Below are 23,629 nucleotides of genomic sequence, written 5' to 3'. Positions count from 1 at the left end.
AGAGAGTTGTAGACTGAAAATTGTTATATAAGTTACGTGTATAATATAGACTGTTAGAATGGATGGTTTACGGTCCATATTCAAATCATCAGGATCACCCGATCCTATTCATGATTTGGTGAAGTGAATGGAAGTTAGGAATAAGAAAGATATTGTATGTTATATGTATTAGAAAACACAGGACCAGCCGATGCCCGGTAATGGTGTCCGTACCTCATGTTGAGTGTGTCCTCATTGTGGGTGGGAAACCCCCCCCCCCTTCACAGCTGCGCAATGTGTTTCCAATGGGAGAGGCTGCCCCCCACCACCCACCCCTGATGTGGCCACACCCGGCCCAACCAAATCAGTATGAAATAATCGCCTTGTTAATTTTGTCATTTGTAGTGTTTTTTTCTATTTTTAGGTTCCATGCTAGACGCTCTTCACTGATGAAGCAACACGTCATCATAATATAGAGATGTGGCCGACAGATTAGACTGTTACAGATTATGTGTTTGATGTTTTGAACGTAGATAATTCCTATACAATGGTGTGATGAATGATTGCAGATACGTATGTTGTTGTGCCGGCATTGAAAGTGTTAAGATTGTGAGACTAGACGCTGTTAGAAGCTGTGAGTGTGTGACCCCCTCCCTCCCCCCTGTAGTATGCTGTGTTTGGGAGGAGGAGGGGGGGCTGACTGGGTGCAGTCTGCCGGGCTGAGGAGACAAAGGGATTTCAATATGCACTGCTGAGATATATATATATCAGTAATGTCTACAAACCTAAATATTTTTTTTCTCTTTGCGCATGCGCTGTTGTTTATAAAAGTTCCGATATTTATGTGTTATGATATGATCAGATTTCATGTGTTTTGATGTTAACTCAGATGTATTAAACTACAGATACTGTGAGACACGGGGTTTTGAAAATGTATGTGCCCCCCACCGTTCCCTATTTTTATATACAGTTTATTTGTTTGCAGTAATTAATGTTATCAGATATATTATTTTCTGTTTTATTGAATAACTAACTACAAGTGTTTTGTTTTTGATTTCACACATGAGTTATGTCATTGTAAAGATCAAATGTATTTTAGTCAGGAAAAAGTCATTTTTTTCAGGCTGTTGTACATTACAGGGGGTTAAACTAGTGCCCGACTTTGTTATGTTGAGATGTAGTTTTGAACTCTGCTACATTACTTTCGAAGAGTCCACAAAGGGGGGAATGGTGAAGGGACTGATCAGGTACAATTTTGGTTTGTTTTGAGTTAATTAATTTGGTTTCAGGAGATCTAAAAATGTGTATGAGACCCCAATGAGTAATCCAGATTAAATGTGTATGAGAGTAACCTAAATGTTGAGGTTTTTCTGTGTAGATGGTTCCAGATCTTTCCAGAACAGTAAATATGGCACTGGGTAAGCTGTGCTGTAGTCTCCACCCAATATGAGGTATTGTGTAAGAGACCATCCCCCTCCAGCAAAGTTACACAGGAGGCAGAGGTGACGTCACTCACAGATGGGTCTTTACAGATTTAGATGGGGGAGAAGGCAAAAAAAATAATTGTCTGGACATTGTTAATTTGATGTAAAGTTTTTAGGAATGTTTTATTTTTATTTGTTTTTGTATTAATCAAGTATTTGCAGTACCGGATAAAAGTGATATTCTCAAAGTATTCTGGATTATCAGATGAGTGTGGAGAAGTGTATAACATTTGTTTTTATTTTAGAGGATGAAGACGCCACCCCTTTGAGATGTTCTATCTATATGTGACATGGGTTTTTAATGTAAATTTGTAATAAAAAGATTTTATTATACAGTATGTACAAGACAGGATACGAGGCACCAGGTAAATCATCCAGAAACCACTCTCACCTTCTTGTTCATCTCAAGGAGCGGAGCTGGAAGTGCTTGCTGAGGCTGTAACCTGGCGAAAGGTAAGACGGCCGACATTTACACTGACTCTAGGTACGCTTTTGGCATCGCCCACAATTATGGGCCCATTGGTAGTAGGAACTTTATTGGATCATCGGGTAAGCCAATTGAGAGAGCGAGAGAATACAGACCTGACAACAAGGGTATGTGCGTCCAGGTGTCAGTAAATTGGCTTGTCCCTGGATACAATAATGCCACCACTAGGTTTGTAGCAGCCGGCATGATGTGCGTACGGCATGACATAGGTAAAACAGCAAAGGTACCTGTGAAAAGTGCAGCCCGGCCAGATTACCAGTCCCAGCGACTGCAGAACATACAACTACCCGAGGTAGAAGTGTATGACAATGTGCTCGTGTGTGTAGACCTGTTCTCAGGGGGGCCTGAAGCCCGGCCTGTATCTTCCCCACTGCAGATGTTGTGTGTAAGTGACGGGGGAACAATGTTATCCCAAGTATTGACCTGATGTTTGTACAATGATAAGATGTCAGCAGTTCTCCAGATGTTGTCCCAAAGTTAGTTTGTTTAATAACTGTATTTAAGAAGTGTTGTGGGAATATTAAATACTGAGGTTAAGTTTTATGTAAAGTTCTAGACCAGCCTTAGCATTGGACTATTAGAGTCATGCGTCAGATAAAAGGTACAGAAGCGGAATATTCCCATTCGAAAACATTTTTATTTGTTTATTTTTATTTTTGTTGTGAAAGGGAAATTTTAGAGCAGAGAATTCTGTGCAGTGTATATATGTGTATGTACAGATATATATATAAAGAAAAGAGGAATCAGTTTGTAGGTATCAGTTTTAGTTACTGATCAGTGTGAACGTTTAACATAAATCTGTCATTGTTAATGTTTTTCTTCAAGTTAATTATCTGATTAAGATCAATTACTGATTAGGCTATAAAAAGCTTGTTCTCCACAGGAAGAGTCCAACTGGGAGCGGAAGGCGTGAGAACCAGATTCTGACAGAATGTGGACGGATAAAAGAAGGTAAACCGGTAACACCCAAGGCACTCTTGATGGCACTTGCATTGATGGTGTATGACCTCACATATGCCCCAAGACTGCAAGGATCGATTTGGTAAGATCTAATTGGTATGTCCCAGGTTTTACAGCTGTTGCTGCTAAATTCTGTTAGAGCTGTTTGATTTGCCTACAGAACAGTCCTGGCAGACCGGTGCCAACCTTATCATACCCGCCTCCCACAAAGAGAACCGACCTTGAGAGGCCTTCCCAGGTAGAATGAACCAGATTAGAGTAAGAAAAAATTGGTTTGAGACACTTCTCAAATAAACATGTGGAATCTGTGTATGTTTCTGTGAGGTGGAGATGTTCTAGGCAATCAGCTGAGATCAAGGTACAAATCCTGCTGAAAGAGTATCACCAAGTGCAAATGAAGTACCCAATAATTACACATCTTCTAGGTGCCATGTCCATTGTAACAGAGAAGTATTATATATTTTTTTTCCTTATATAAAGGTGTTTGATGTCGTTTAAGGGCCTGACATTATTGTATGTACTTAGAACAACGTTTATAGTGTATGCGGATGATGTTATCACCAGATTAGTATTTATTTTAACAATTGACAAGAGTTGGGGGTCCCCAGCAAGTGCCAGTAAATATGAACTAAGAGACTTTTAATATGATGAACTCCATCACTGAGATGCGGCAGGCGCAGCCTGAGCCACTACAACGCGTTTATCATGAACTGACGGCAATGTCACAATTCTAAGCGGCCGCCCAGACAAGTAACTTGCCAGAGGAAGAGTACAGATGCGGAGGGTTCGTGATAGTCACAATACAACTCCACTAATCCGCCTATGTGGGATCTCACCCCAGGCTCACAGCATGAGGTGCTATGTACAGCCTGATGACGTAAACTAAAGGAGACGGTGTCGGACAGATGAGAAGGACCAAACCAAGTCCTGATGACATCAGCAAAGATCAAAGTAAAGACCAAAGACCTGAGTGAATCTGTCAGCAGGATCAAGTGTTTTGATAAGTAAGTGACTAGGAGGGGGTAATAATAACTCCCCCACTGGACACCAACATAGTCTGACTCCACAATTGTGTGGGTTACCCTGAGGTTGACAGTCAGTGAAGAGCAGAAGACAAGAGAAGAAGAAGACGATGGTGTACAGGACTGGCAATGAACTGATGGGACCCGAAACCTGAGGGTGATAGCATTATGATTATTAGTTGAAGCCCTATTGTTTATAATGTCTGAGGTTTATAATTATAATGTGTGTAAATATGCCACGGTGCTGCAAATTACAATCTGAGGAGTTTTATGTGGAGGTGTGAGGTGAAGGTCACTGTGCTGCCCATGACCTGTCATATCTGCAGGGGTAAAGTCCCATTAGGACAGTAAGTGACAGTGCGACAATTATTACTGTTAATAAAATGTAGACCGGATTAATTATATATATATATATATATATATATATATATATATATATATATATATATATATTACCACCAGCAGCGGTTTGTAGATTATATCAAGACAACCATCCTGTATCCAGAGGAGAATAGGGAAAGTTAGGACCACTCCGACACCTTGGAAGTCCAGGTACAAAGGGGGGTTACTCATCAGGAGTAGCTCGTCTCAAGCTGGTGAAGAAATCCAAAACCCCTACCCGCCTGGTTCGAGTGGTCAGTGATAGGTTGCTAGGCAAGACTCAGGGATAGAGTAATATTATTTTTAGGGGGGACTGTCAGGGATCATTACTATGTATATTGTTTGAAAAATATTATCCTCACACATATGTATATACATTTCAGTTCTTTGTGTAATATACTGACATATATAACAAGTTCTTTGTTCATGTCGGACACACCTATGGAAGACACCGCCCCCTGGAATGCAAGAAGAGTGAGTCTGAGAAACTGGTGGGGGCTTGGGCACTCCCACATCTCTGGGGAGGAGGCATGTGTCTCTTTCTGTGTTTCTTTGTTCTGAATAAAAAGTTTTCAGTCTTCCTCCTGACTGAGAGAGGGAAGCTGTACCAAACATTTCTGTGTGGTGTACTTCTCTCCAGGCATGCCTTCAGCTTTCAATTTAGAGAGGTGGTTATTCGGTGTGAAATACGGACCTGACAGGAGGAGGAGAAGAAGGGAGGTGGAGGAGGAGGGTTTGCTTCACACTTTATACCACTGCTGTTATCAAGTGTTCTCTTCTGGCACAGCCACGCTAGGACAGATTATACAGTACGGCAGATTGCTGAGCAGAGGATGTGGTTGCCGGTATTTGGGGAGAAATTATCCCAGTTTCCTCTCCCCTATAACTCAGCTGCATCCAAATACCCTAACATTTCATTTATTTCTCCTCTTTTTATGCATTTTGTAATAAATTAGGGTGTTGTATAATAAAATACAATCAAAGCAAATAATTGTTAGTAACATTCATTAGAGCACAGGTCCACTTTGTGCCAAAGAAGACAGACATATTACTTAACTTAGTTTGAGACTGGTGCTCTTTAAACAAGAACATAACTGGGGGCTGCACCCTTTCTACAAAACCTTTAAAGGCTATGTGCACATTCAAAGGCTATATATATATATATATATATATAAAGGTCGATAAGTTTGTTTTACGCAACTTTATAATTCGTTTGTATTAAAAATTATTTTTACTTTTTGAGATACAGCTGCTTTGTATCCTGTATACAGAGCAGATCTATCCTGCGGTAAGACCTGAATCCGTCAGTTCTGCGGGTCCTGTGGTAATCCATCACATCTAAGTTATGAATTTAGACAGGATACAGAGCAGCTGCATCTCAAAAACTAAAAATAATTTTTAATAAAAACAAATTTTACATTTGCACAAAACCCACTGATTGACCTTTTTATTAAAAAAAACAACAAAATTGCTTCCAGAGGTTTACATAGTCTTTAACTTGGCTTTTAAAGTGATTCCTGTCAGCCAATTAGAATTTCCAAGGGTGTTTTCAGGAACGCTGATTTTCTGAAAATAGTTGTCAGAGCGCCCCTTAGGGTATGTGCACACACACTAATTACGTCCGTAATTGACGGACGTATTTCGGCCGCAAGTCCCGGACCGAACACACTGCAGGGAGCCGGGCTCCTGGCATCATACTTATGTACGACGCTAGGAGTCCCTGCCTCGCTGCAGGACAACTGTCCCGCACTGTAATCATGTTTTCAGTACGGGACAGTTGTCCTGCAGCGAGGCAGGGACTCCTAGCATCTAACATAAGTATGATGCTAGGAGCCCGGCTCCCTGCACTGTGTTCGGACCGGGACTTGCGGCCGAAATACGTCCGTCAATTACGGACGTAATTAGTGTGTGTGCACATACCCTTAGGCTGGGTTCACACTGAGTTTTTTGCAGGAGGAAAATCTGCCTCAAAATTCCATTTGCATTTTCCTCCCATTGAGAGCCGCAGGCATAAAACGCCATGAAATAGGCTTCTTCCGCTTCCCATTGAAATCAATGGGAGGCTTTTTCGGCCGTCTTCTTGCGCGTTTCCGACGCGGTTTCCGCGTCATAAAACGTGTCAAAAAACTCTGTGTGAACTGGCCCTTAGGGTATGTTCACATGATTAGCAAAAAATGTCTGAAAATACGGGCCTTTTTTCAAGGGAAAACAGCTCCTGATTTTCAAACGTTTTTTAAGCCACTCGCGATTTTCACAGCGTTTTTTATGGCCGTTTTTGGAGCTGTTTTCTATAGAGTCAATGGAATACGGCTCCAAAAACGTCCCAAGAAGTGACCTGTACTTCTTTTTCGCAGCTGTTCTGGCATGTCGGAACAGAACGCTGTTTTTCCCATTAAAATCAATGGGCAGATGTTTGGAGGCGTTCTGCTTTTGATTTTTCGGCCGTTCTTCGTCCAAAAATAGGCTGTGTGAACATACCCTAAGGCCGGATTCACACGAGCGTGTGCTTTTTGCGCGCGCAAAAAACGCAGCGTTTTGCGCGCGCAAAAGGTACAAAACAGCTCTGTGTGTCAGCAGCGTATGATGCGTGGCTGCGTGATTTTCGCGCAGACGGCATCATTATGACACTCTGTATGTTTGTAAACAGAAAAGCACGTGGTGCTTTTCTGTTTTCATTCATAGTTTTGACTGCTGTTGCGCAAATCACGCGCGTCACACGGAAGTGCATCCGTGTGCTGCGCATGATTTTCACGCACCCATTGACTTCAGTGGGTGTGTGATGCGCGAAAAACGCACAAATATAGGACATGTCGTGAGTTTTACGCAGCGGACACACCCTGCGTGAAACTCACGGACAGTCTGCACGGCCCCATAGACTAATATAGGTCCGTGCGAGGCGCGTGAAAATCACGCACCAGAGAGTGAACAACTGTCTAAAAATAATTTATATTGAAATGGTGGATCTTAGGCTGCGTTCACACGGGACGGATTCCGCTGCGTAAAAGAACCCAGCGAATCCGCTCTGTGCGCAACAGGGAATTCTGGGCAAAAAAATGCAACAAACTGCAGTGCAGTTTTTCGCTCGGAATGTCCGCTGTGGAAAACTGAAGCACTTAGCCGGCCTGCTAGCAGAGCAGCCTGTAAGGGCATCTTCACACGTGGCGGAATTGCTGTGGAATTCCGCTGCGGACAGTCCACAGTGGAAATCCGCAGCAGACAGTTTGTCCATTGGTTTCCACACCTTTTTAGTTATGTTCGTGCAGACGTTGCGGACAACTCCGCTGCGCACCATAGGCTGCGGTGCTGAATTTGGTGTCCGCAGCATACACTGGCTGGCGCGGACTTGATGCGTACTTGTGGCGGAATTTCTCCATTGACTTCAATGGAGGAGCAAAATTCTGCAATGAAATCCGCAGATGTTATGTGTGTTGCGTTGCGGATTGCTTTCACGAACAGGATATTTCATCATTCTGGCTGGACCTATGTGTTTCGAGGTCTATAGCCAGACTGGGATGGAATGTTTTAAAAGAGAGCAGGATGTACTCTTCACCCGAATACGCAACGACTAATCCGCAGCAATTTACTTCACATTTTAGGCAAAGGCGCAACGGAATCTGCAACGCAGATTATGTGCGGCATTGATGCGGACAGTGTCTGCAGAATTCTGCCACGTCTGAAAATGTCCTAATTGGCTGCAATGGTCACATGGGATGAAACGTCATCCCAGGAGGTCGTGCTGGAGGGAGGAACACAGACTTCTAGGTAGACTTTTTTTTTTACAGAGATGCGTTTTTTTGCAGGCGGGAAAGCTGCAAACCCGCAGAAAAAAACTCAACAACTGCTCTTTGTTGCGGGATTTACCTCCTCATTTAATTCAATGGGGAAAACCCGCAACAAATATGCAGCGACTACACAAATACAATTGACATGCTGCAGAATAAAACTCTGCACAACAGGTCAATTTCTGAGCGTTTTTTCCACTCAGTATTTACGCAGCGTGTGGATGAGATTTGTTCAATGTCATCCACTTTGCTGCTACTGTATTTGCTGTGGATTTTCCGCAAAGAATTCAGTTTCTGAAAATCCGCAACGTGTGAACTGACCCTTACTAGAAGTCGCTGGATTCCTAAAAATGTGCCAAATTTGTTGAAAATACCAATCAACAACCTTTTGGCTGCCTACATTGTGGTTAGCAGTATAGTCCTGGATTAAAATCCAACCAAAGAAATCTGCATATATTTTATAAGATAGGCCTCACGCACACGACCGTGCCTGTAATTATGACCGGCCGGCCCATTATAAAGTATAGAAGCACGGCCCATAAAATAAAAAAATAGGACATGTTCTATATTTTTCAATGGCACGAGCACCTTCCCGTAAGCAAATGGGAAGGTACTCGTGGCCAATAGAAGCCTATGGGCAAGTAATTACGGGCGTTTTTACAGTCATGTGCATGGGGCCTTAGTCTTGTGTTTGTGTGGTCTAATACAGTTACCCTCGAAAGAGGAGAAACTGGTGGTAACCACAAAAACACGGGAAAAATCCCAAAACTCAAAAATATACTGATAGAATATAATAATTGTCCTCCTAGTAAATTGACCTCAGTATGACTATGTGAGACAGGGAAGTAAGATTTTAAAGGCTATTTTTCTTTTTTATTTATTTATATATATATATATATATAAATTGTCTATCAGTGTGATTGGTGCAGCTTTCTAAATACTTTTTATTACAAATTATTTTTACTTATTGAGATACAGCTGCTCTGTATCCTGTATACAGAGCAGCTGTATTTAGCGCTGAGACCTGTATCCGTTATGAACTTAGATGTGATCGATAAAAGCTCGATACGCAGGGCCCGCTGTCACTGAACCCGTCAGTCCCGCTGACCTGACTGATTCCGGTCTCAGCGCTGGATTTTTAATAAAAAGTATTTAGAAAGTTGCACCAAACACACTGATAGACAATTTTATTAAAAAAATAATAATAATTCAAAGGTGTACCTGGTCTTTTAACCCCATTGGGAATAGGGACAGATGTTAAATTTGATAATCTCTGTACAGCCTTGTGGAATAAGTTGGCGCTATATTAGAAAAAGGAAATAAATAAATTGTAAATTACTAATAATAAGTGCTAACGCCGATTCACTGAAACATTGGCCGTTCGATTATTGCGTTTTTGCAGTGGCCCCAGTAATGACAATATTTCATTAATGTGCTATTGGTTTGACTGATATTTATAAAAATATGAGTATTCTGTATGGTTAGATAAAGACCAATTATCCTCACATTACACCAGGGACACAATGGGATATATTATGCCTGGATTTTGATGTAATTTATTCACAGGCTCAACAACATCTTGTTTTATAAAGAAAGCATGACAAGATCCAGATTACAATTTACATATGTCCTTTTGTGTCGTCTTTTGAGAAGTCGTGTTAGTATCTCCATAGAGATAGAATAGAATGAGAGAGTCTATACCGGATGTTGCGGCTGGTTGAAGATGATGAGCTGAGTTATTAGTGGATTTTACAAGCATTAGAATATTAATCCGCAGTGACAATTAATACATTTTTCAAGTCGACTGATTGATTTACCATGGGGGAATATTAAATGAGACCATATAAGAATCTCATCATAAGAACATGATCAATTATTCATAAGCTGCAACTGGCCTCAAGAGAATGTAGAGAAGGGAAAAGGCTGCGAGCTTCAAACTGGTAAGTACAGGGCCAGATCAAGGGTGGTGGAGGCCTCTGGGCAAAAACATAGAGCAGATTTACTACTGTATATGGGTCTAGAAAGATTTGGAGCAATTTTGATCATTTGGACCACACCAGTCACTTTTTTAAAGTATCCATAAAGGGGGCATGTCTTTGCGGGAAAAGGGAACGTGGCTTGTTAGAAAGGGGCATGGCATAAAGGGGTAACTAAATGTTCAACAAACTTCTGTCATGTCATAGTGACATGTCAGAAGTTTTGATCAGTGGGGGTCCGAGCATCGAGACCCCCACCAATCGCTAAAACGAAGTGTCAGGAGCACTTGTGTGAGCGCTGAGCCGCTTCGTTTCTACTCTTCGGCTTTTCTCGGAAAGCTGATGTAGTGGTGTACGGACTCAATAGAAAGTCCATGGGCCCGTACACCGCTACATCGGCTTTCTAAGAAAAGCCGATCAGAAACGAAGCGGCTCAGCACTCACACGGGCGCTTCTGCCGCTTCGTTTTAGAGATCGGTGCGGGTCTCAGTGCTCGGACCCCCACCGATCAAAACTTTTGACGTCATTATGACATGTCAGAAGTTTGTTGAACTTTTAATTACCCTTCAAAATGCGCCAATGTGCACTAAAAAAACTGGCACAAAATCCTGGGCAAAATAAGCCAAATCAAAATGGCTTAAAGAGGCTCTGTAACCAGATTTTGCAACCCCTATCTGCTATTGCAGCAGATAGGCGCTGCAATGTAGATTACAGTAACGTTTTTATTTTTTAAAAACTAGCATTTTTGGCCAAGTTATGACCATTTTTGTATTTATGCAAATGAGGCTTGCAAAAGTCCAAGTGGGCGTGTTTAAAGTAAAAGTCCAACTGGGCGTGTATTATGTGCGTACATCGGGGCGTTTTTACTACTTTTACTAGCTGGGCGTTCTGACGAGAAGTATCATCCACTTCTCTTCAGAACGCCCAGCTTCTGGCAGTGCAGATCTGTGACGTCACTCACTTCCTGCCCCAGGTCCTGCATCGTGTCGGCCACATCGGCACCAGAGGCTACAGTTGATTCTGCAGCAGCATCAGCGTTTGCAGGTAAGTAGCTACATCGACTTACCTGCAAACGCTGATGCTGCTGCAGAATCAACTGTAGCCTCTGGTGCCGATGTGTCCTCGCTCGTCCGACACGATGCAGGACCTGTGAGTGACGTCACACCGTGATCTCTCGAGAACACGCTGTGTTTCTGCACTGCCAGAAGCTGGGCGTTCTGAAGCTCGTTTTTTAAAAAATAAAAACGTTACTGTAATCTACATTGCAGCGCCTATCTGCTGCAATAGCAGATAGGGGTTGCAAAATCTGTTGACAGAGCCTCTTTAAGGAAGAGAAAAGTGTCTAACTGGTTATGCAAAATGTGCTAAAATGATCATGCAGTATGCATCACTGTGATAAATTTGGCGCATTTTGTGTGTGATTAACTTAAATAGGACCTATTATGGGGATTACATGATGTGTTTTAACTTAAAAATCGTTAGGTTAAATAATTCACTAAATATAAGTAATAAAAAAAAAGTAAAATAAAATGCATTATATAGGATGCGCGCAGAATATGTGAACGACCCGACCAATCTCCGAACTTTCTGCCCTGCAGCTCCTGATCACGAACTCCTTCCATCCAGTCGACGCCCTTCTCTAAAGAGATGTCTGCACATACGGCCGTCCTGCCCCACAGTGACCACCAGGGTGTGCTCACGAGCTCAGTCCAGACTTAAAAACCTAGAGCGCACGCATTTTGGTGATTTGAGCTAATTGCTTCAGAGAACCCTGGGCTATAAGAAGGTCCCAGCCCCATCCTCCCACGCCTGAGCTTTGTTGTGTATTCTTAGTCTGTCTTGCATATGGCCCCCTAGTGTTTCCTGCTCCCAGTGTTCCTGTATCCTATACTTCTATCTTGATCTACCAGCATTAGTGCCGTGCTGAGCTGTAGTCGTGCTGGGCTGTATACCACACCTGTCCTGCTTCTCCACGCCTGACGTCCACCTGCTGCCAAGTTCCTGCCAAGCCTGCCGTGTTACTGTCCGAGCTGCCACAGGTACCCTATACGAACTATAGAAATTGACCTGCGTCCTGTTCGCCAGCTGCCTTACCGCCAAGACTGTACGGCCCAGTGGGTTCACGAACCCAACGTGACAGTAAGCTCAGGAAAAGGACCCCGCTGGTTGATCACAGACCATGACGACGTCACAGGAGATGTGGGCGGATTTGCTGGACCTCCAGTCTCGACAGGACCAACTCCTCCAGGCTTTGAACAATCTTGTACGTCAGCAGGAGGCACTACACCTCCTGGCAGTGTTGAACCTCAGACTACACCTCCTGGCAGTGCCGACCCGAGTTTTTCTTTGCCTCTTCCGGACGGCTATGACGGAGACACAGGTTCCTGTCGTGGATTTTTGAACCAGTGCGAGATCCACTTCAGCCTGTATGCTAGGACATTTTCGTCTGATGGTGCCAGGGTCGCTTTCATCATCTCTCTCCTCACTGGCAAGGCTCTTGCATGGGTGAACCCTATCTGGGAGAGACAAGGACCAGAGACCCGTGACTTCCACGGCTTCCTCATATGGTGTTTGAGGAGCCTGGTCGGGTCTCATCTGCAGCGGCTTCTTTGATTAAACTACGCCAAGGAGGCACCTCCGTGAGTGAGTACGCCATCCACTTCCGCATCCTGGCGGGAGAACTGTTATGGAACAATGAGGCCCTGGTAGCTGCATTCTGGAATGGACTGTCTCCTAAAATTAAGGACGAACTTGCCGCTCGAGACCTGCCATCTACCCTGGATGACCTCATCCTTCTGTCCGCCCAGATTGATATGCAGATCCGAGAACGCCTCCAAGAGGTTAGTCGGGAGGGAGAACTTCCTAGTCTGGTCCCTACTTTGCAGCAACCCTGCTGTTGTCAAATGTCGATCCTCCTAAGGAGTCTGTGATGATGGACCGGGGTAAGCTATCCACCCAGGAGAGACAACGCAGACGCACTTCGGGACTTTGTGTTTATTGCGGCCTCGGTGGCCATCCGGTGCCCCCAAAAGCCCCAAAGTCTAGGGTTGCTAGGAGTGACAACCCTGGGTAAAAAAGGACTTCCGTCCAAATTGTCCTTACCTGTGACCATAGTGTTCGGCGAGAGAACGCATCAGGTCTCTGCGTATCTGGACTCTGGATCCGCTGCTAATTTCATCCATAGAGACCTGATGGACCTTCTTCAATTGCCTACCACCCCTATGTAGAGCCCGTTGACAATTGCTTCAGTGGATGGTCTACCCCTGCCAGACCCAGTTGTTGCTGTGATCAAACCACTGAGGCTCCAAGTAGGGGCTCTCCACTCAGAACTGCTGTCGTTCTATGTCCTACCCAGAGCCGTTGACCCTGTGTTGCTGGGCCTGCCTTGGCTCCGATTTCATGCTCCAGTCCTGGACTGGAACTCTGAAGAGGTTCTCCAGTGGGGCCCCGTGTGTCACAATCGTTGCTTGGGACAGAATAGTTCGGCTCAGCCTCCTCTGCCTCAGTCTCTGGCAGGATTGCCTAGTCATTTTGCTTCATTTGCGGACGTCTTCAGCAAGAAAGAGGCGGAGACATTGCCCCCATATCGGGCGTATGACTGTCCTATCGAGCTGGTTCCTGGTGCTTCCCTTCCCCATGGTAGGGTATAGCCTCTCTCTCTGTCAGACACTCTGTCTATGTCCGCCTATATTAGAGAGAACTTGGAGCGGGGCTTCATACGGAAGCCGGGTTCTTCTTCGTCAAAAAGAAGGATGGTTCTCTTCGTCCTTGTATTGAATACCGAGGTCTCAACCAGATCACTGTGAAAAATAAATATCCGTTGCCACTGATCTCAGAACTGTTTGATTGTATACGTGGTGCCAAGATTTTTTCCAAATTAGACCTGCGTGGGGCTTACAACCTAGTCCGAATTCGCCAGGGTGATGAATGGAAGACGGCATTTAACACCCGTGATGGACACTATGAATATCTAGTAATGCCCTTCGGCCTGTGTAATGCTCCCGTGGTCTTCCAGGAGTTTGTTAATGAAATTTTCCGTGACCTCCTCTATGTTTGTGTAGTAGTCTACTTGATGATATCTTGATTTTTTTCTCCAGATCCTATGACGCATCAGAGACATGTCCGTCATGTTTTGCTGCGGTTAAGGGAGAATCGTCTGTACGCTAAGTTGGAAAAGTGCGTGTTTGAAAAAGATGCTCTACCCTTCCTGGGCTATATCATCTCGAATCGAGGTCTCAAGATGGATCCTGAAAAGGTAAAGTCTGTCCTGGAATGGCCACGTCCTCAAGGCTTGAGGGCCATACAGCGCTTTCTGGGATTCGCCAATTTTTACAGACAGTTTATTCCAAACTTCTCCTCACTGACTTCTCCTATCTCTAACCTCACTAAGAAGGGCATGATCGCCAAGGTGTGGACTCCTGAGGCAGAGTCTGCATTCAATAGCCTGAAGAGTGCCTTCACGTCAGTCTCTATCCTCCATCATCCAGACGTCTCTCTACAGTTCTCATTGGAGGTGGACGCATCCTCTGTCGGTGCTGGTGCACTCCTGTTCCAGAGAGGCTCCAAGGGCATGTCAATGGTATGTGGATATTTTTCTAAGCTCTTCTCTTCCGCAGAACGCAACTACTCGATTGGGGAACGGGAGTTACTGGCCATCAAATTGGCTCTGGAGGAATGGAGACATCTACTAGAGGGCGCAGCTCATCCCATCCTGATTTTTACAGACCACAAGAATCTGACCTACCTCCAGACGGCCCAACGGCTAAACCCTCGTCAGGCCAGATGGTCGCTGTTTTTTACCATGTTCCAGTTTGAGCTCCATTTTCGCCCGGCTGACAAGAATGTGAGGGCCGATGCCTTGTCCAGGTCTTTTGAGACGGAAGACACCATGGAGATTCCACAGAATATCATTGATCCGTCTTACATTGTCTCTGTCAATCCCCTGCAAGTTGGGGACATTCCTCCAGGGAGGACCTTTGTGCGCCTGGCTGACCGTGGAAGAATCCTCCACTGGGGACACTCCTCCAGACTAGCAGGTCATGCGGGGACCCGAAAGACTCAGGATCTGATTGCTCGTCATTTCTTGTGGCCCAAACTGCCCAAGGACATTATGGACTTTGTTTCTTCCTGTTCTGTATGTGCAGCCAACAAAGTCGCTCACTCCAGACCTGCTGGTCTGCTCCAGCCATTACCTGTGCCCAATGCTCTCTGGCAGCATATAGATATGGACTTTATTACGGACCTGCCTCTCTCAGCCGGATGCAGTACTGTCTGGGTCAACTCATGTTTGTACATACCATGTAGCTATGTGCTTAGTAAGGGAGATTCATTGATATCTATTTTGGATTATTTCTTTTTTCAACATAATAAGTACTAAATGAGTTTGAATAATATATCAAAACCATATCCCCAGAAAGCTTACATCAAAAACAGTATTTTATTATTATTAACGGAATTTAAATGTTTTCCTTTATAGATGTGTAACACCCATGGCCGCAGGCCGTCAGGTTTACTCACTTCCTGATGGCCACAGCCATGGATCAGTGAGCGTTGGCCCGCATCTCCTCCTCAGGAGACGGCAGCGCTCACTTCCGCTTCACTCTGCTATGTCCCGTAGGGTGCGCGCGCACGCTTGTCCCCGGTCTTAAAGGGCCAGTGGGCTGACCTGAATTAGATACCCAAATTAGCCCATGAGCCCCCTGGACTATACTTCCTGCATTGCCTGAGCATTGTTGTAGTTTACCTATGTTCGTCTCCGCAAATGGTCCCTTTAGTGTTTTCCCGTTCCTGCTACCTGTATCCTGTGTCCCGTGCTATCCTAGTTTAAGTGCCGTTTAGAGTTGGAGTTGTGTTGTGCTGTGTAGTATGCCTTCCTGGGTACACCACACCTGGTGTCTGCCTGCTGCCAAGGTCCCATCCGAGCCTGTCTTCGCTACTGTCAGAAGTTACCACATGTACAACTATCCGAACTATTAACTTTTACTTGAACCCTGTTGGCCAGCTGCTATACCGTCAAGGCGGTACGGCCCAGTGGGTCCATGCACCCAACGTGACAAGACATTCATGTTGACAAGGGCGGACACAGTCAGCAGAGGACCCCTTTGCCAGAACAATATACAGGCTCTTTTCTCTCCAATAGCTCACCATAGTGCTCATTATATTTCTATAAAGAAGTTTTCACAGAATCTACAGTTATCACCTATCCACCGGATCGGTGATAAATGTCTGATCGCTGGATGTCGCACCGCTGGGTCCCCACCGTTTATGAGGAAAGGAGCCCCAATTCCCTAGTTCCTCCTTACTGCACTCCCTGCAGTGAGGAGGAGCTTGAATGGAGCGGTGGTCGAGCAGTTGATGCCCCAATAAGGTTGGTCAAATTAGACAACTCCTTTAGGTTTTCGCAACTCTTATTGATTACAAAAGAAAGCTGGTCACAAATACCTGGTCATCTTTTCATTAGCCATTCATTTGCACTCAGCTTTTGGGAGTGGACTATTACTGACCTTTGCGTTGTGATTGATTTGATTGATTGATTGATTGATAAATACATACAGTAATTGTATATCATGGGAAAACCTTTACTGCACAATATGTATAATGCCAATTTTCCGACCAGAATCTTTTGTAGAAATGCATTGAATTCTTTTTTTCAACACATTCCCAGCACGCAGCCTGTAACTCAGATCTAGTAGTTCAATTTGTAATTCAGATGAAATGACACTTTTAAAGTTTAAATACTACAAAAAGTCTCACCAGAGCTCACTGGGAATAGAGAGAATATATTTTGCTCAATTGTACCATCTGCTTCCTAAAATAGTTCTAACTTCTCTGTGTGATACATTATAAAACATAGAACATAGAGATAAATAAGAAGGAGAAGATATCCAAATACTATGATATGTTGCAATGGAAAGATCTATGTTTGCATTATGTTAATTTACAAAAGAAAAAACATCTGGAGAACTTGTGTAGGATAAATAGGGCTCAACGGGGCGGACACACCATATGTGCAATCTGTGCATTTGCACAGGAGCCCAGAAGGTAAGTGGGATTAATGCCAACTTAAAATCAGATTCCTATTTTCTATAATATTACAAATAAGGGACTAAGCTATTACATTATGTAGCTCACAAATGCTTATGGGTTGTGAAAGAGACATAAGGGGGGTGCTCTATTTTGAGCTTTTTGAGAGGGGCCCATATACTGTTTTTGCATGGGGCCCTCTGCGGTCGATGTCTGCCTCTGGGGCTCAACCTACTTCTCCTAGTATCACTCTAACCCAGTGAAAGTTGAATCATCTATTCCAATGGACTGCTTAAATGCTATCTTAAATAAGCAGAATAAAATAAAGAAAATGTTTGAGCGATTGCATAGTTACATAGTCAAAGAAAAGACACAGGTCCATTAAGTCCAACCTATAATCCTACCGTGTTAATCCAGAGGGAACCAAAGCCCCCATGAGGTTGATGCCATTTGCCTCATTAGGGGAAAAATACCTCCCTGACTCCAAATATGGCAATCAGAATAAATCCTGGATCAAAGTCCCATCTCCAGAATCTAGAACTCATAATTTATAATATTATATTTTTCAAGAAAGGCATGAAGGCCCCTCATGTGCTTGCTCAATGAACCAACCAGCACTTCATCATGTGGCAGAGAGTTCCATAGTCTCACTGCTCTCACAGTAAAGAATCCCGGTCTATAATTATAGTGAAACCTTCTTTCCTCTAGATGTAGAGGATTCCCCCTTGTCATGGTTACAGATCTAGGTGTAAAAAGATCATTAGAAAGATCTCTGTACTATCCTATTATATATTTGTACATTGTATTTGGATCACCCCTAAGCCGTCTTTTTTCTAAACTGAATAACTCCAAGTTTGATAAACTTTCTTGGTACTGCAATTCACCCATTCCCTTAATTGCCTTGGTCACCCTCTTTTGCAACCACTCTAGTTCATTTATGCCTTTCTTATACACAGGTGCCCAAAATTGGCCTGACTAGTGATTTATATAGAAGCAAAACGATGTTCTTGTCACGAGCATCTATGCCCTTTTGGTGCTTCCCATTATTTTATTTGCCTTGGCAGCAGCTGCCTGGCACTGGTTGCTAAAGTTAACTTTAATGTCCACCAATATCCCCAAGTCTTTTTCATTGGCAGTTTTACTCAGTGTTTACCGTTTAATGCATAATTGTAGAATTTGTTTCCTCGGCCCATGTGCATATTATCTAGATTAAACTTTAGTTGCCATTTCTCTGCCCATGCCTCCAGCTTCCCCCAAATCCCACTGTAGTATTACATTATCCTCCTCTCTGTTGATTACTTTTCAGAGTTTAGTATCATCTGCAAATACTGAAATTATACTCTGTAAGCCCTCTACAAGGTAATTTATTAATATCAAAAAGAATAGGGTTCAATAATGACCCCTATGGTACCACACTGATATCACTGATCTAGTTACTTACTCACACACATTTTCCCTCAGTCCCAGCATTTTCATTTTATATACGAACCTTTTACTCAGCACAGTATCAAACGTCTTTGAAAAGTCTAGATACACCAAATCCGCAACTTACCTCCTCAAAGAAGCTGATCAGATAAGTTTGACAGGACTGATCCCTCATAAAACCAATGCTGATGCTACTTTATGAGTTTGTTTTTATTGCGATTCCCCAGGATAGTATCTTTTATAAAACCATAAATTATTTTACCCACAATTGAGATAAACCTACAGGTCTATATTTTCTGGGCTCACTTTTTGACTCCCTTTTTTAAAAAATGTCACCGCATTTGCTGTGCGCCAGTCCTGTGGAACAGACCCTGTCATAGTAAAATCCTTAAATATTAGGAGTAAGGGTCTGTCTATCATGGTACTTAATTCCTGCAGGACACGGCGGTGTTTATCATTCAGACCAGGGGATTTTACTGTTTTATTGTTTTTAAGGCGGTGCTGCACTTCTTGCTGGGTTAAGCAGAAGAAATTTAATGGAGAATTTACTTTATCCCTAATCATGTCATCACATTGTATTTTCATGTGTAAATACAGTAGAGAGGAAGGCGTTTAATAGATTGGACTTTTCCTCATCCTGCTCCACCATTCATCCAAATTATTTCTGAGAGAGCTAATACTTTCAAGTCTTTCTGTTTCAATTTTTGCTGCCTTTATTTATCTTTTACACAACTTATTTTTTCCGTCAGGGGAACCCATGAATGGAATCCAAACTGAAACAGCCATAGGTTTCCATTTGCATCACCATTGAATTCAGTGGTGACAGGTCCAGTGGTTTCCGTTTGTCCCCTTTTGTATAAGGTTTTCGCTGTTTTGACGGAATCAATAGCGCAGGCGTCTACAGTATTGATTCCGTCAAAACAACAGAACCCTTACACAACGGTGCCAAATGGAAACCATGCTTGATGCAGTCGGAAACCTATGGTTTCCATTTGTTTCAGTTTGGATTCCGTTCATGGGTTCCCCTGACGCATTGTCTTTCTCCTGTTTCTAGCTTGCTTATTCTCATAAGGTATATTTCTGTCACAGGACCTATTTAAGAGGCTTTTAAAAATGTCCCATTTCGTTTTTTTTGACAAAGCAAAAAATGTACAGACTAGATGGTGTGGAACTCATGAGAGGGAATTTATTCACATTGGTTTTACCTGAAAACAAAGTAAATAAGTGTTATTAAAAGACAATGTGTAAAAGATCTCGCTTGACGTAGGCTGGATACGGAGAATCAGAGAGAAAGGACCTGCTGCTAGAGAATCAGACTAAAGGAAATTCCAGCTAACGCAAGTGAAGATTCAGCCAATGTGGAGTGTACCAGAAGAGGCATTGAAGGTTCTGGGCCCAAATGCAAGATATGAAACAGGAACCCACAAATATCACATACCACATATAGTACTGTTGTTCTCATATATGGTACCTCTAAATTTATTCAGACCCCAGGCTAGACCCCTAAATTAAATACCACCCCAGACCAAGACCCTTCAAGTAATTCAGACCCAGACCAGAATACTAAATGTATTCAGACCCCAGACACCAAAATTTATTCAGACCTTAGAGCAGGCACCAAAATTAATTCAGGCCCCAGATCTGACACAAAATTAATTCAGACCCCTAACCAAATCCCTAAATTAATTGAAACCCCAGAGAAAATGCCTAAATTAATTTCATACCCCTGACAAGAACCTAAAATGTATTCAGACCCCTGACCAGATGCTTAAATTAATTCAGACCCCAGATCAGACACAAAATTAATTCAGACCCCTAACCAAATCCCTAAATTAATTTAAACCCCAGAGAAAATGCCAAAATTAATTTAGACCCCCAGACCAGACCCCTAAAGTAATTTAGATTTTAAGACCATAACCCTAAATGAATTCACACCTCTGAAAAAATTCAGACCCCAGACCTGGGTATGTACTTACCACTCCTTGGTCCCAGCTTGTGAGCAAGACCCCACCTGTAGTCACTTTGGAGAAAGGAACAGGCCCCATTACATTGCAGAGCACTTTCCTTTCTCTAAAGTAACTTCTGCTGGAGCACTGCTCACAAGGTTTAAAGTTTTTCTAAAATTACTACAGAAAAATGTGGTGTTGGTGGGCGGCAGGCCCTGATAGCGGGTCTGGTTCCTTATGCTGAGGGGGAGGCCATCAATGGCCCAGGAGCAGCCACCAGAAAAAGAGAGAAAAAAAACAGGAAGAAGAAAGGAGAAGAAGAAAGGGTAAATTGTATATTGTATAAAGGAATTTGTTTATGGACTATTACATTAGTAGAAAACCTGGAGGTTATCCTAAGCTTTTAGCAACGCAGCCAACCAACTTTAGCCTCTAAGATTGGAAAGGCCATCAATGTGTATTATTTTGGGTTTCACGCTCGCGAGCAACATCAATCAGCAGAGTTGTGACTGCTTCTAGAAGAATGTTTCACTTTTGGCCCCCTGCATTCCAACTACCATAACTTTTTTTAAATTTTTACGTCATTGTTGCTATATGAAGTCATGTTTTTTGAGATATGGGAGCGAAGTTCATAGAGTAAAAGACAGTAAAAGAGTAGAGCAGGAGTAGAAGAGCACAAAGAAAAAAGTACTTTAAGGAATAATTGGTGCAGAGTAGGTTAATGAAGATCAGAAGCGGTGTATGCATTAAAACACTGTAGTCACTTCATAAAATGTGATGTATGAAGAGTTGAAGAGAGAAGCAAACGTAGTAACAAATGACATGTTATTAAATAAGGAAAATGAGTCATGAAAATGGGATGGAGGCACCAGGACTTCCTGTCCCAGGTGATAAGGAGAAAGATGGTATTAAGCAGCACCCAAAAAGGGCCTAATTTGTATCTTTGCCATAAGGTCCCTTGTCCCCTATGTACTCCTTTGTATTGGTACACCAATTTTACTGCTGACCACCTAACACTAGATTATGAATGTACCTCTAACAACAAGCACTCCAACTGACCATTAATGATCGTGTGCTGAATGTAAATGTAGATCACTAGTCCCCCTTAAAGGGGATTTCCCATCCGGGACATTTATAGGAAATATCAACAGGATATGCCATAAATGTTAGATAGATGCGGGTCTCACCTCTGGGATCCGCACCTATCTCTAGAATGGCGCCCCCTAAACCCCATTGTACCTCTCTGCACTCTGGCTGACTTGTGTAATTCCCGACCATGAAGAAGCTGAGCTACGCTGTTTCCATAAGTCCCATAGTAGTGAATGGTAGTTACGGAAACAGTTTAGTATGCAAGATAAACTGTTTTCTTCTTCTTGGTTGGGAATCATATGAGTCAGTCGGAGCGCAAAAAGGTAGAACGGGGTTTAGGGCGTCCCGTTCTAGAGATAGGTGCAGGTCCCAGAGGGGGCACCCTCATCTATCTGACATTTATGGCATATCCTGTCAATATGCCATAAATGTCCCTTACGGGATAACCCCTTTAAGGGTAAGGCCTCTTATTGAGTGGTTAGAGCTACACAACCATACTGATAATGTTATATTAATCAGAGTTATCTCATTATACATATCATTAGTCTATTATTAGAAATAGATAGAAACAGAGAGTGACTCATGTATCTCATAATCTGAGACCTACTATGTGCCCTCTCAGATGCCAGGGCTCTGGGACGGCTGCCCTATCTATATCTTCACCCTAGATATATTTATCCAAGGTTCAGGCTAGGCAGGCTGGCAGGCAGACAGGCTGGCTGGCTGGCTGGCTAGCAAGCAGCTGAATGTGAGTGTCTCTGGCTCTCATCGGAGCTCTTGACCTAGTCCTTATGATGCTGGTAAAAGAGGAATGTCCAATTCAATAGAAAGTAGTTTGACTGCAAACGCTATGCAAAACAACCAGCACATGCTGGTGACGGAAAAACTAGCACCAGCCCCCTGGAGTAAATGCCGGCTGGAACGCAGGTTACCGGCCTGGTGGCACCCTACATATAGTAATAGAAAGAGTATATGCATATCACTAATAGACGAATAAAACACGTTTAGAAAGGGTAGAGTAATACTAGTAATAGAAGGAATAGATAATGTAAAGGAATTAAATACCCAGAGAAGTACAACTGCGAACCCTCTAGCCAGTAGATGCCCGGAAAAACGTAGCTTGTTAGAGATGCAGTAGAATCACTGTGTATGCCTAACACGAGAAGAAAATAAATAGATCCAGAGTTTTTACATATATATATATATATATATAGAGAGAGAGAGAGAGAGAGAGAGAGAGAGAGAGAGAAATATAGAACACAGTAACGGCACCAGGACTTCAGAGTAGATGAAAGCAAAAGTGGATTTATTCACCTCAATACAGCAACGTTTCGGTTCAACAGGAACCTTTCTCAACCGAAACGTTGCTGTATTGAGGTGAATAAATCCACTTTTGCTTTCATCTACTCTGAAGTCCTGGTGCCATTACTGTGTTCTATATTTCTCTCTATTGGATGTTGGGGAATTGATTCACCCCCAGGTAACGAGCACATGGCCTGATTTCCTGGAACCATTGGAGTGCTGTGTTCATCTACCTTTGGACTGTATATATATATATATATATATATATATATATATATATATATATATATATATAACTTTTACTGTGTTTCCTTTTTTTTTAAAAGAAAAGTACTAACATACCTATAAAATGATTCTATATGCCGTGTATTCATGCATCATCATCATAGGTCACATTACCGTATAACGTGTATCTGTAACATTTTTTTTCGAGACTTTTGATCAAACTAGACAGCAAGATATTCACCCAGTAAAGGGTTATTCAAACTTATTGTTGCTTTTTAAGAGAGAGATTCACATTTATTTTTGTGTTTTCTTATTACTGTTGACTATTACAGTCATGGAATATAGGGGTCAATGCCCCCCCCTACCCGTTCAGATGCTGGATAATATCTACTGTTTAATCAGTACAAGGGGATTAGGGGAACCTCTATCCATAAAAAAATCCTCCCGGCGTGTTTCCTCTCGGCCAAACGATTCCACATGGGAGATGGGCCAAAACCAGCTTTACCCGGATTCCATAGGCGCTGGAAAAGGTTATTTATAGTTGTCTT

This window comes from Rhinoderma darwinii, chromosome 1, assembly GCF_050947455.1.
Source record: "Rhinoderma darwinii isolate aRhiDar2 chromosome 1, aRhiDar2.hap1, whole genome shotgun sequence".
In the NCBI taxonomy this organism is placed as follows: domain Eukaryota; kingdom Metazoa; phylum Chordata; class Amphibia; order Anura; family Rhinodermatidae; genus Rhinoderma; species Rhinoderma darwinii.
Note: the sequence above shows the minus strand (reverse complement) of the source record.